The 12,991-nt window shown below is 38.7% G+C and overlaps 1 pseudogene; it reads left to right on the top strand.

Moving 5' to 3' along the window:
• Positions 1 to 1,129, top strand: part of LOC102497363 (leucine-rich repeat-containing G-protein coupled receptor 4 pseudogene) — a 1,425-nt pseudogene extending 296 nt beyond the window's left edge.
• The last annotated feature ends 11,862 nt before the right edge of the window (positions 1,130 to 12,991 follow it).

The raw sequence follows: 12,991 nt of genomic DNA, 5'->3' as shown, positions 1-12,991 counted from the left end.
GGCCCGCTCGGGCTGCTCTCCTCCCTCGCCCTGGGGCTGCTCGGCTCGGCTGGGTCCAGCAGCGCGGCGCCGCCTCTCTGTGCTGCGCCCTGCAGCTGCAACGGCGACCGTCAGGTGGACTGCTCCGGGAAGGGGCTGACGGCCCTGCCGGAGGGGCTCAGCGCCTTCACCCAAACGCTAGATACCAGCATGAACATTACTCAATTACCAGAATATGCATTTAAGAACTTTCCTTTCCTAGAAAAACAATTGGCTGGCAACGACCTTTCTTTTATCCACCCAAAGGCCTTGTCTGGGTTGAAAGAACTCACAGTTCTAACCCTCCAGAACAATCAGTTGAAAACAGTACTCAGCGAAGCCATTCCAGGACTGAGTGCTTTAAAGTTATTTGCATTTAGATGCCAACCTCATCACCTCGGTCCCCGAGGACAGTTTCGAAGGGCTCATTCAGCTGTGCCATTTGTGGCTGGATATCAGCCTGATGGAGGTGCCTATGCACCCCCTGAGCAACCTGCTGACTCTGCAGGGGCTGACCTTGGCCCTCAACAAGATCTTGAGCATCCCTGACTTCGTGTTCACCAACCTTTCCAGCCTGGTGGTTCTGCATCTTCATAACAACAAAATTAAAAGCCTGGGCCAACACTGTTTTGATGGACTGGATAACTTAGAGACTTTGGACTTAAATTATAATTTTAGGAAAATTTCCTCAGGCTATTAAATCCCTTCCTAGTCTTTGAAAGAGCTAGGATTTCACAGTAATTCTATTTCTGTCATCCCTGATGGAACATTTGGTAGTAATCTACTGTTAAGAACCATACAACTGGATGACAATCCTCTGTCTTTTGTGGGGAGTTCAGCATTTCACAATTTATTGGATCTGCATTCTTTAGTCATTCAGGGTGCGAGCATGGTGCAGTGGTTCCCCAATCTGACTGGAACTGTCCATCTGGAGAGCCTGACCTTGACAAATACAAAGATAAGCAGCATACCTACCAATTTGTGCCAAGAACAGAGGATGCTTAGGACTTTGGACCTTAGTGCTGTTAAACTCCCTAGCGTTTTTATTAATGGCCCTGCTTTTGTCGCTCAGATTAGTCGGGGACTGGCCAGGGTGGTGGGGTTCAATTAAAAATTACATTGTGCATATAGACCCCAAAGTTCAGGACAGGTAGAACATATAAATAGAACTTTAAAAGAGGCCATGACAAAATTAACCTTAGAGACTGGTATAAAAGACTGAACAGTCCTCCTTCCCTTCGCCCTGTTCCATGTACAGAACACTACCAGACCCTTTAACCTGACTCCTTTAGACCCCCGCCCCCACTTACTGCTATGCATTTCCCTTTCTCCAGCTCTCACTCTTCTCAATCCCTCTACGCCAGGCTAAAGGCCCTTGAAGCAGTACAAAAAGAGGTGTGAAACCAACTCACAGAGGCCTATGAGCCGGGAGACACACAAGTGCCTCACCAGTTCCAGCTTGGATCCATGCCTCCCATGTCAAGCCAGCACTCCCACCAGACCCAACTTGGAAGGTGGAAAAACTGGATCATCCGCTCAAGCTTCCCATCCGCTGCAACAGCCCTACTCCTGTTGACGACTCTACCGACGATAAGTAGTGCCAACCCCCATGCTCCCCAGCTACTAACCTGGCAGATCCTCTCGCAAACCAGACAACTAGTTTGAAATATCTCTGCCACCCAGGACATGGTGGCCCACCTTACACCCCGATTTTTGCCTGCTCACTGTTGGTGTAGACACCGTAGATATGAGATCCTGGGGAACAGGCCTACCCCACTTAAAAGGTCCTCCCACAGCCCAGAGCCCCCCCACTGGTAACTGCCCAAGCGGCCCTCAGCTGGCCAGCTGTAAATGCTCTCTGTCCAACGAAAAGTTCTCCAGACAACCAAATTCTATGTATGTCCTAAATATGGGCGATCCCCGGCTCAGGTGCGAGAATGTGGGGGGCTGGACTGTTTCTTCTGTCAGGCTTGGGGCTGCAAAACCACGGGAAATGCCAGGTGGAGACCCTTCTCCTCCTGGGATTCAATTACTGTAACATTTAATTGGTCCTCCAGTGACCTCTGTAAATCTCAGTGGTGTAACTCGTTAAATATTTCCTTCACTTCACAAAAAAAAAAGCCCTTCAGGACTGGGAGCAGGACCACACATGGGGGCTCTGACTTTACCTGACAAAAATAGATTATGGGTACATAAGTTTTATGATTAAAACTCCTTGCCAAAAATGCAAAATGGGGGAATGTAAGAATAAAATTAAACTGTGTCTATCCTGTTTTTGTAAAGATAAAAGTTTAACCTTTGCCTCTTTCGCTTCTGTACTAAAGTGATGCCGCCCTCTTGATAAACTGCTGAAGTTGTGGAAGCCTGGGGCAATTTACTAGCTCCCTGTAGGAAGCCCGGAGCCATTTGCAAGTTAGCTTAGCACCTTGCAGGAAGCCTGGACCCTTGTAAAATACATCCCCTGCCCCCCACCCCCACTTCTGCTAACCCCGAAAACCCAGATCAGATGTCTCTGCAAATCAGACTTAGTTGCAACATCTGTAAAGAAAAACATTTTTGTCCTGCCCGAGCAAACAGCTTCAGGGTCGCCATAAAATTACCCTGAAAGCCCTTATCTTACTTCCTCATTCTTTCCTCCCCTCACCCCATGGACTTGTGCCTATATAATCTGAATGCCCCTTTGTTTGGGGCTTCACTCGCTACCGTGTCTTGCATGACCGAGAGTGGAGTCCTAGCACGCTAGCAATAAAGCCTCTTGTATTTTGCATCAAGAACTGACTTTGTGGTTCACTGGGTTTGCCGTAACACTCCCTGGACAAGGAGGATCAACTGGTTGCAGGCTGAAACCTTTCAGGACCAGCAGTTAGCGTAATGGCTATGTCGCTGGACTCCCATGTAGTTGACTGTGGATTGAGTCCTAGACATGGTGGATTAAACTCAGGCAGGGTGCATGTGCATGCGTGCCCAAGATCCCGAGAAGAGAGTGGAGAAGAAGGGATTGTGGCGTGGCCATCTTCCCTGGGGGATGATTTCTTGCTTTCTGTCTCTCCGTCCCTCTCTGTCTTTCTGGCAAGCACACGTGCCCTATAGCAAAAACCACTCAAAAATCAAACAACCAACCAAAAAAAAACTCACACAGGTGCATGTGCCTGTGCACCCCAAATCCCAAGAGAATGGAGAAGAAGGGACTACAGTGTGAGCATCTCACTTGCGGGGTAATTTCTAGCTTTCTGCTTCTCTGTCTCTCTAGTGAGAGCACACACCGTAGAGCAAAAATATGTCTCTCTAACAACAACAACAACAACAAAACAAAAAAAACAAACAAAAAAAGATATACAGACTGAAAGTAAAGGGTTGGAAAAAGATATTCTATGGAAATAGAAATCAAAAAAAGGCTGGAGTTGTGACACTGATATCAGATGAAATAGACTCCAAGAGAAAAATTGTAAGAACAGAGAAAGAATGACACTATGTAATTCTAAACGGGCTCATCTACCAAGAAGATATAACACTTATAAATATCTATGCACCCAGCAGTGGAGCACCCAAATATGTGAAAGAAAGAATCCTAGATCTACAACACAAAAATCACTGGCAATCTCAACACCCTACTGTCTTCTCTGGTCAGATCACCTAGACAAAAAATAAGCAAAGAGATACAGGATTTTAATGACACCATATCAAACAGACTTGATAGGCATGTATACAACTTTTCACAGAACCACCAAAAAATACACATTTTTCTCAGTCCCAAAAGAACATTTTCAAAGAATCACACAAAACAAAGCTTTACAAATTCAAATGTATAGAAACTATATTCATCTTTTCTGATCACAATGGAATTAAACTTGAAATCAACTACAGAAAGAATCCTCAAAATGCACAAAGAGAAACTAAACAATGTACAATAGCATGATTTTACAACCACTAAGGAAATTAAAACTCAAATAAAAAGGTAAATTGAAACCAATAATAATGAATATACAAGTTTTCATAATCTAAGAGACACAGTGAAACTTGTTATAAGAGATAAATTCATAACAATTAGCACTCAAGAAAAAAAAAAGGCAGCAGACAACCTAACAACACATCTCCAGAAACTGGAAAAACAACAAAAATAACAGAAAAAAAACGGATTTGAGAAAAAAAATTAATAGAGAATAAAACAACTATTCAGAGGAGGTAGCATATGGTGTAGCGGTTACCTCACTGGACTCCCACATAACAAGCCATGGTTAGAGTCCTGGACCCAGTAGCTTGACACTCACACCAGCCATGTGTGCCCAAAATCTTGGGAGGTGAATGGAGAAGGGATTGCAGTGTGTACATCCTAGCTGCGTGGGGGGGGAGGGGGGAAGGGGATGTGATTTCTCACTTTCTCTCTCACTATCTCTGCCTCTCTTTGGCAAGTGCATATACCCTAATGCAAGAATCTCTCAAAAAACAAAAACTATGCAGAAAATAAATTAACCCCAAAGTGAAAAGGATAAATAAAATTGACATGTCATCAGCTACACTAAACAAGAACAGAAAAAGTATACAGATAAATCAGTCATCAAATACGCAATATTACAACAGACAAATACGAGTGGTCATGAAGACAATAATATAAGCAATCAAGAAACAAGAAAACCTAGATAAGAAGGAAAAATTTCTGGACACATAATTTACCAAGACTGATTCAAAAACAGGGAGAATGCCTATAAAGACAAGTAACAAGAAATGAAATTCAATCAGTAATAATCTCCCAACAAACAAGAGCCCAGATCCTAATGATTTCACTTCTGAATGCTACCTTTTTATTTTATCTTATTTTATTTCTAGGGTTTTTGCTATAGGTGTATGAATTCCCCAATGGGAGAGACAGACAGAGATAGTGAGAGGGAAAGTGAGAAATCACTCCCCAGGGAGAATGGCCACACCACAAAGTAATGTAAAAGCTGAAAGCTTTTCCATTAAAAACTGGAACAAGACAAAGTTGCCCACTTTCCCCACTGCTTTTCAACATAGTGCTGGAAGTCCTAGCCAATGCACTCAAACAAAAGAGTAAAATTAAAGACATTCAAATAAGCAAAGAAGTGAAATTATCTCTATTTGCAGATGATACATATACTTAGAAAACCCAAAATAATCCACTCATACACACAAAATAAAACCCTAGAAGTGATTAATGAATAAAGTAGCAGAATATAAATAAACATACAAAAATCCATATCATTTTTATAAGCCAACAATGAACAGACTCAGGTAGAATTAAAAAAAGCAATCCCATTTACAATGGCCACAATAATAATAACAATATTAATAAAATAATCAGAAATAGACTAAACCAAAGTGAAAAACCTCAACAAGGAAAGGTATGAAAACTCACAAAAACAGATCGAATATAATACACAAAAGTGAAAATCATAAAAACCCCATGTCCAGAAAGCAATACTATGCAAAAGGAATAAAGTAGGAGGCATCTCACTTCCTGATTTCAAAATGTATTACAAGACTGTAATCATCAAAACAAAATGATAATGGCACAAACACAGGCACATAGACCAGTGGAACAAAACAGATAACCCAGAAATAAAGTTAAAAAAAAATGGCCAACTAACTTTTTACACAGAGCACAAGACAATTCTGGGGGAGGGGGAGAATGTCAATTTCTTCAGCAAACAGTGCTAGGAAAACTGAATATTCACCTGCAAAAGAGTGAAATTGGACCCATATCTCTCACCATTAACAAAAACAATCGAAATGAATCAAAAATCTAAACAGAAAACCTCAAATTATAAAACTAATAGTAGAAAACAGGGGTAACTCTGAGACATTGGAGTAGGCAAAAAATGCTTAAATAAGACCCTAAGTGCAGGCAATTATCCCAAAAATACACCTGTGGGACTACAGAAGGTTAAAAGCTTCTGCATAGTAAGAGAAATAATAATGAAAGAAAACAACTCTCAGAATGGGAGAATATATTTGCATACTATGCCTCGGATAAGGGACTGATAACCAGGATGTACAGGAAACTCAATCCTCTTACTCACAAAAAAATTAGCAATTCAATTTAAAAATGGCCCAATGAACTGAACACACAACTCTTTAAGGAAAACATACAAATGACCAAAAAGCATATGAAAACATGCTCAGTATCTCTTACCATGAGGCAAATGCAGGCTACTAGTAAAGATCTAAATGAAAGGAACCCTCCAGAGCCACCAGAATTTTGATAGCAAAAATAGACAAGGACACAATTGAAAAAGAAAATAACAGAATAATATCATTGATAAATATAGATACAAAAATACTCAAAATAGTCAAAATCCAATAGCACATTACAAAGATTATATATCATGACTAAATAGGCTTTAACTCAAAGATACAGAATGGCACAATACAGATAAAACAAAACAAAGCGACATATCACATTAACAAAAGGTAAAATGAACACCATGATTGTAACAATTGATACAGAAAACCATCTGATAAAATGTAACCTCCCTTCATAATAAAAAACACTCAACAAAATAGGTATATATTTCTCAATACTAACAAAGCTAATATACTGAATTGGGAAAGGTTAAAAGCTTTCCCACTGAAAACTAGAACAAGACCAGATTATCCACTTTCTTTACTCCTTTTCAACATAGTTTGGGAAGTCCTACCCAATGCAAACAGGCAAAAATGTGAAATAAAAGGCATTCGAATACGTAAGACAGAAGTCAAATTATCTCTATTTGCTACTACCTGATTATATACGTAAAAAATGCTGAAGAACTCACAAAAAAATTTCAAGAAGCAATGAATAAATTCATTTTCAGGATTAAAAAAAAATCAATACAGAGAAATCTATACTTTTTTGATACACCAACAGTGAGTAGACAGACAAAACTAAAGACAGCAGTCTGTTTACAATTGTCACACACATAAAAATACCTAGGAATAAATCTAACTAAAGAGGGGCCAGCAGCTGGCACACAGGTTAAGGTGGCTGGATCCCACATGGCCAACCGTGAAAGTTGAGTTTTGCACCCAGCAGCTTGAAGGCTGGGTTGGGTGTGTGTGCGTGCTTGTCCAGAATCCTTAGAAGAGAATGGAAAAAGGATTGTGGCATGGCCATCCCCCTTAGAGGGGTGATTTCTCACCTTCCTTCTCTGTCTCTGACAAGCACAGGACACTGTCTTATTGTAAAAACTAAGGAAAAAATAATCTAACCAATGAGGTGAAAGTTTTCTACAACAAAATGTAGGAAAAACTAAAAACATGAAAATGATACTCTGCCAAAAGAGAAAAACATCTCTCCTTTTTGGACTGGAAAAATCAGTACAATTAAAATGTGAATACTGCCCAAATTAATTTACAACTTCAATGAAATTCCTATCAAATCACCAACATTCTTCACAAAAATAAGATAATTAATCTGGAAAAATAAAAGACTCCATATTTCCAAAGAAATACTGTGCTTAAAAAAAAACAAATTTGAATACACCTCAGTTTCTAACCTCAAAATATACTACAAACCCGTGGTCATGAAAACACTGCAGTACTGGCATAAAAGACACACACATAACAGAAATCCAAAGACATATAGCCAACTGATTTTTAAGAAAGGGCACAAGACAGTCCAGTAGACCAGAGTTTTTCTGGGAAAACTGTATATCCACCTGCAGAAGAAAATCAAACTAGATCCCTCTCTCACCATTCATAAAACCACCTCAAAATGGATTGCAGATTTAAAGGTTAAGTCTCAGATTTTAATACTTATGGAAAACACAGGAAACATTTGAAAACACAGAAGGAAGCAAAGATTTCTTACACCTAAAGCATAGGCAACAATTCCAAAGACAGACAAAGTGGGATTACATCAACATTAAAAGCTTCTGCACAGCAAAGGAAACCATGAAAGACAATCAACAGAATGGGAGAAAATATTTGCAAACTATACTAACTAAACACAAGTCACTGACAACCAGAATGTATAGACAACTCAATTCACTCAACTCACAAAACTAATAGTTTAATTTAAAAATGGGCAACTGATCTGAATGGACAAGTCTCATGAATGACCATGAAGCACATGAAAAAATGTTTTAATGACACTTATTATAAGGGAAATGCAAATCCAAACCACAATGACTATCCACCTAATCCCAGTCAGAATGGCTATGACCAAAAGAACAAGTACTGGGAAGGTTGTGCTGCACTCTTGGTGGAAATGTAAATTACGTCATCCTGGAAAACATCCTAGAGGATTCTTGAAAATCAACAAATAGTAACACTATATGACCAAGGACTCTGACTCCTCAATATTTACCCAAAGTACAAGAAGTTAAAGAGGGACCAGCAGTTAGCATAGTGGCTACGTCACTGGACTCCCATGGAGTCAACTGTGGTGCGTGTCCTGGACCCAGTGGCTTAAAACTCACGCTGGGCACATGTGCGTGTGTGCGTGCCCAAGATCCCGAGAGGAGAATGGAGAAGGGGTTGCAGTGTGGCCATCCCCCCCCTGGGGGGTGATTTCTTGCTTTCTATCTCTCTGTCTGTCTGTCTGGCGAGTGCACAGGCCCTATAGCAAAAACCTTTCCAGAAAAAAAAAAAAGTTAGAGACACTTGCATATCCATGTTTTACTGCAGTATTCACAATAGACAAGCAATCACCTATGTGTTTAACAACTAATGACTACATTTAAAAATGCAGCAAATATACATGATGGAATACTATTCACTGTATTCAAAACAAAGTGGGTAAATCTAGATTGAATGCTACACAAAATAAGCCAGACTATGGCAGATATTGTATGTCTGCACTGAAAATTCTGAATGTATGCAATCTATAACAGAAAATAAAAGATTCAAAGACACAGAAAGAGAGATCAACTGAATACACTAAGAAGTACCTGGGTGTAAATGGGTGTGAATGCACGGGAAAAAAAGTTAATACAAATGAGAATGCATGTATACAAATAGGTTATAGAAAAGTGTATCAAAAGAGAGTTTTAAAAAGGGATGTTGCTGATTATATATAGCCCCATAAAACTAGCAGAACACAAATTAAAGTTGCACAACATAACGTACTTTAAGACAATTAATATGGCAGTGTCACTGATTACCATACAATGCATGTATGTTTTGAAAATCCAGTGTACTCCACATAGATGTGCAACATATAAACATAAATAAGAACTTTTAAAAATAAAAAAAAAAAAAAATAATAAAAAGTATTAAAAAGCAAGAAGCCATACTAGTAAAAATAAATACAAATACTTAAATGTCAAAACAAAACCAGCTACAATGGTGCAGCAGTAACACAACACTTCTGATGCTGAAGCCACGTGAAATGATCCTGGATTCACTGGCCAAATACCACCAGGTATTTGTATACCCATGACTTTAGCAGTTTTAGGGTGAACTGCAGCATAAAGACATTATAGAGGATGCCTGTTCCTATCTATATGCCTCTATGTCTTCTCCTATCCTCATGAAAGAAATATGTAACTGCAACTCTCCATAATATACATCATACACATATATATGTATGTGTGGATATGTGTGTGTGTATATATGTATATGATTCATGACAAAAGTAAAACATAAAATAAACTTAAAAGGTACAAAGCAAGCCAATCACAAAACATTTTCTGATAAGAATTACTATACATTAAAAAACAATCTAGAAACAAACAGAATTCAATAGAATAATGAATAAAGAATGACACTTTTTGCCCTCCAAAATTTCAAAATTTGTAAAGTATGACAAGATGGTAAAAAACTATAAAAAGAAATTAAAATTACTTGTCAATACGTTTTTATCTGAATAAAATCCAAAAGTTTACAAAACCTGATTTTGTGGTGACATGAGCAACCATCATCTTGCTGGGTATAACCTCCAACTAACACATACCTCAAATCTAAGCAGTCCTAACCATTTTCACTATCACTGAACATTGCATACTGCCATAAACTGTCATCTACGTGGCTGTCACAGTTTCTTAAAATTCCCTCCTTCTGAAATTTCCTTGAAAAATCCAGCAGAGTTTTTGGTAGTCACATGGATGGCTGACAAAAATCTTCAACATAAGAGGCCTAAAAAGATACTTCAGTGGCCAGCAGGTGGCAAAGTAGTTAAGGTCTGCCCTCCCACATGGCCAATTAACCGATGCTTAAAAGGTACATGAAAAAAATGTTTATTATCTCTTGTTATAAAGGAAATGCAAATCCATAAGGTACTACATAACCCTAGTCAAAATAATATAAAAAACAAAAAAGAGTGACAGCCAGAGAGATTGCCAGAAAATGGAACTCTCAGGCACTGCAGGTGGGAACATAAATTAGTATCAGCCACTGCGGATAACAGTATGGAGGTTCTCAAAACTATAAATATAGAACTACCACGCGACCCAGGCAATCACACACACACATTTGTCAAGCCATGTTTATTGCAATATATTTCAAACAGCCGTGACATGGAATCAACTAAGTACAAAATAACACACTATATAAAAGAAAGATGGCACATAAACAAAATGGAATATTAAGCCATAAAGAACAACGAAATCCTGTCATTTGACATAAAGTGGAGGTACCTAGAAGATATTATGTACAATAAAATAAACCAGGCTATGAAAAACAAATACAGTACGTCCTTACTTAACATACACTGCCTTACTTAACACACACTGAACATCTGTACTCTATGGCGGAAACTGAAGAATTACAGGACATGGAAGTGAAGAAAATAACAGTAGGTACTTGAAGCTCTGAAAGGGGTGGGGAGAGTAAAGGAGGCAAGTGCAGAGAGGATTTGGGAGAAAATGAGCAAAAGACATAAGAATGCACATGTGGAAAAGATTATAGATCCAGCACAAAAGACTTATTACTGACAATTTAATATATACATAAAAAACCCACTAGAGAATGTATAATGGAATGTGTACATTATATAATGTTTAACCCTAAGAAAAGTAGGTATGTCTATATCACTGACTTTACACTAAATGCATGCTTTGATTAGATGGTCTATATGCTTTCGAAAACCATACCATACTCCACAATGATGTACAATACTTACTTGTAAACCAAGAATTATAATTTAGAAAACTATACATATATTTATTGTCTATAATTGTATGTGCACACTTTTATATAACTGGCAGCACAATAGGTTCATTTACACCAGCATTACTTACAAACATGTAGGTAATGTTTTATGCTATAAGGTTCTGACAGTTACAACCACACTAGGATATGGAAGTTTTTCCACTTCATTTCAATCTTATTGGACCACCTTAATATATACAGTGTATCGCTGAAATGCTGCTATACAGCACATTACTGCAACTGTCAGGAAATAGAACTGTGGACAGTCAGTGGAGTAATCTGCACATAGACTAGCTGAGAGAAATGTATGAAGAGTTATTTAGGAACGTCTAAGATTCTATCCTTCACACATTCCAGGTTTTTATGCATCGAATAGAGACTTCCAACAGCTGTGTGACCACACTATATTAGCAACTCTCGAAAAACCTATTGATTGGTTTGTCTTTTACCAATCAGTAACAGGAGACAGTAACACTGCAGAACACTGGGTTATTTATTCCAGATTAGTTGTGAAACACTATCCGCTACTTCATCTATGTGACCAAAAAGATTCTTTGAGAAGTCATATCCCTTGAGCCCATCCCGGCTGTCCTGCCACTTACCAGCTGTCTTAGTCATTCTGGGCCGCATGGCTTATTTATTTTTCATAGTTCTGTCTCTCTCTAGTGGTCAGGGTGTCAATACGGTTGGTATCCAAAGATGGCTGTCTTCTCCTTATATCCGCACATGATGGAAAGTGTGAGAGAGGTCTCTGGGGTCACTTTTATAAGGGCACTAATTCTGTTGACGAGGATTCTACCCTCATGAATTACCCCACAGGGAACCAGCAGTTAGCGTAATGGCTATGTCGCTGGACTCCCATGTATTCGACTGCGGTTTGAGTCCCGGACCCGGTGGCTTAAACTCACGCCAAGCATGTGTGCATGCATGCCAAAGATCCAGAGAGGAGAAAGGAGGAGAAGGGATTGTGGCATGGCCATACCCGCTGGGGGGTGATTTCTCGCTTTCTGTCCCTCTCTCTCTCTCTGTCTTTCTGGCAAGCACATGCACCCTATAGCAAAAAACTCTCAGAAAAGAAAAGATTCCTCTACGTAAACAAAGCTCTCTCCAGATTACAGAAAGCCTCCCTGTAAGAGAACAGTAATTTAGGGGCTGAAAAGACCTTGTGGGAAGGAGCATCCACAATTGTATTCATTGGTAGAGATAAAATACTCAAACTGTATTTGAACTAATAAAAATATGCATTTGCTACTGAGTTAGTAAAAATGCTACTGTAAAAATGCCTTAAAATTTTAAGAATGGTTATTTAAATTACAGTACCCCAAAGAAAGAAACTTCCTGTTACTAAAATTTACATGATAGAATAATATTTGATCAGTATTAACTAAATTCCTATTAATACAGACATACCACTGAGGACTGCATATTAGTGTTTCCACTAGAACACTTTTTGCATTTTTATGCCCAAATCTCATACAAACTATGGATCCTGCAACCTAAAATTTTGGTACAAAACTATATAGGAAAATAAGTACATTGTGTATATTTATTGCATAACATGATACAAAAAATTATAAATTCAAAAAGCATTTTTAGGTTTTTCTGTGTAAATGCACAAGGTGATTTTAAGACAAACATGGAAATACAAAGGTGCAAATATCCAACATGCTCTTGAAAATGAACAAGATGTGATGTCTACATAATATCAAAGCATTTGCTGAAGGTACAGTGAACAAACCTCGTGAAAATAATGTATAAAGACATGTGGCACCGAGGGAGAGTCTCAGAAAAGTCTGATACATGTTATTTGGCTGAATAACAAAGACCGCCCTGCACAGCTATTTTTGAAGCAATGTTCTGTGGTCAAATAGACATCTATCAGTAAAAA

Source organism: Tupaia chinensis, unplaced genomic scaffold, assembly GCF_000334495.1.
Source record: "Tupaia chinensis unplaced genomic scaffold, TupChi_1.0 Scaffold140965_1, whole genome shotgun sequence".
Classification (NCBI taxonomy): Eukaryota; Metazoa; Chordata; class Mammalia; order Scandentia; family Tupaiidae; genus Tupaia; species Tupaia belangeri.
This window is presented reverse-complemented; position numbering and strand designations above follow the sequence as displayed.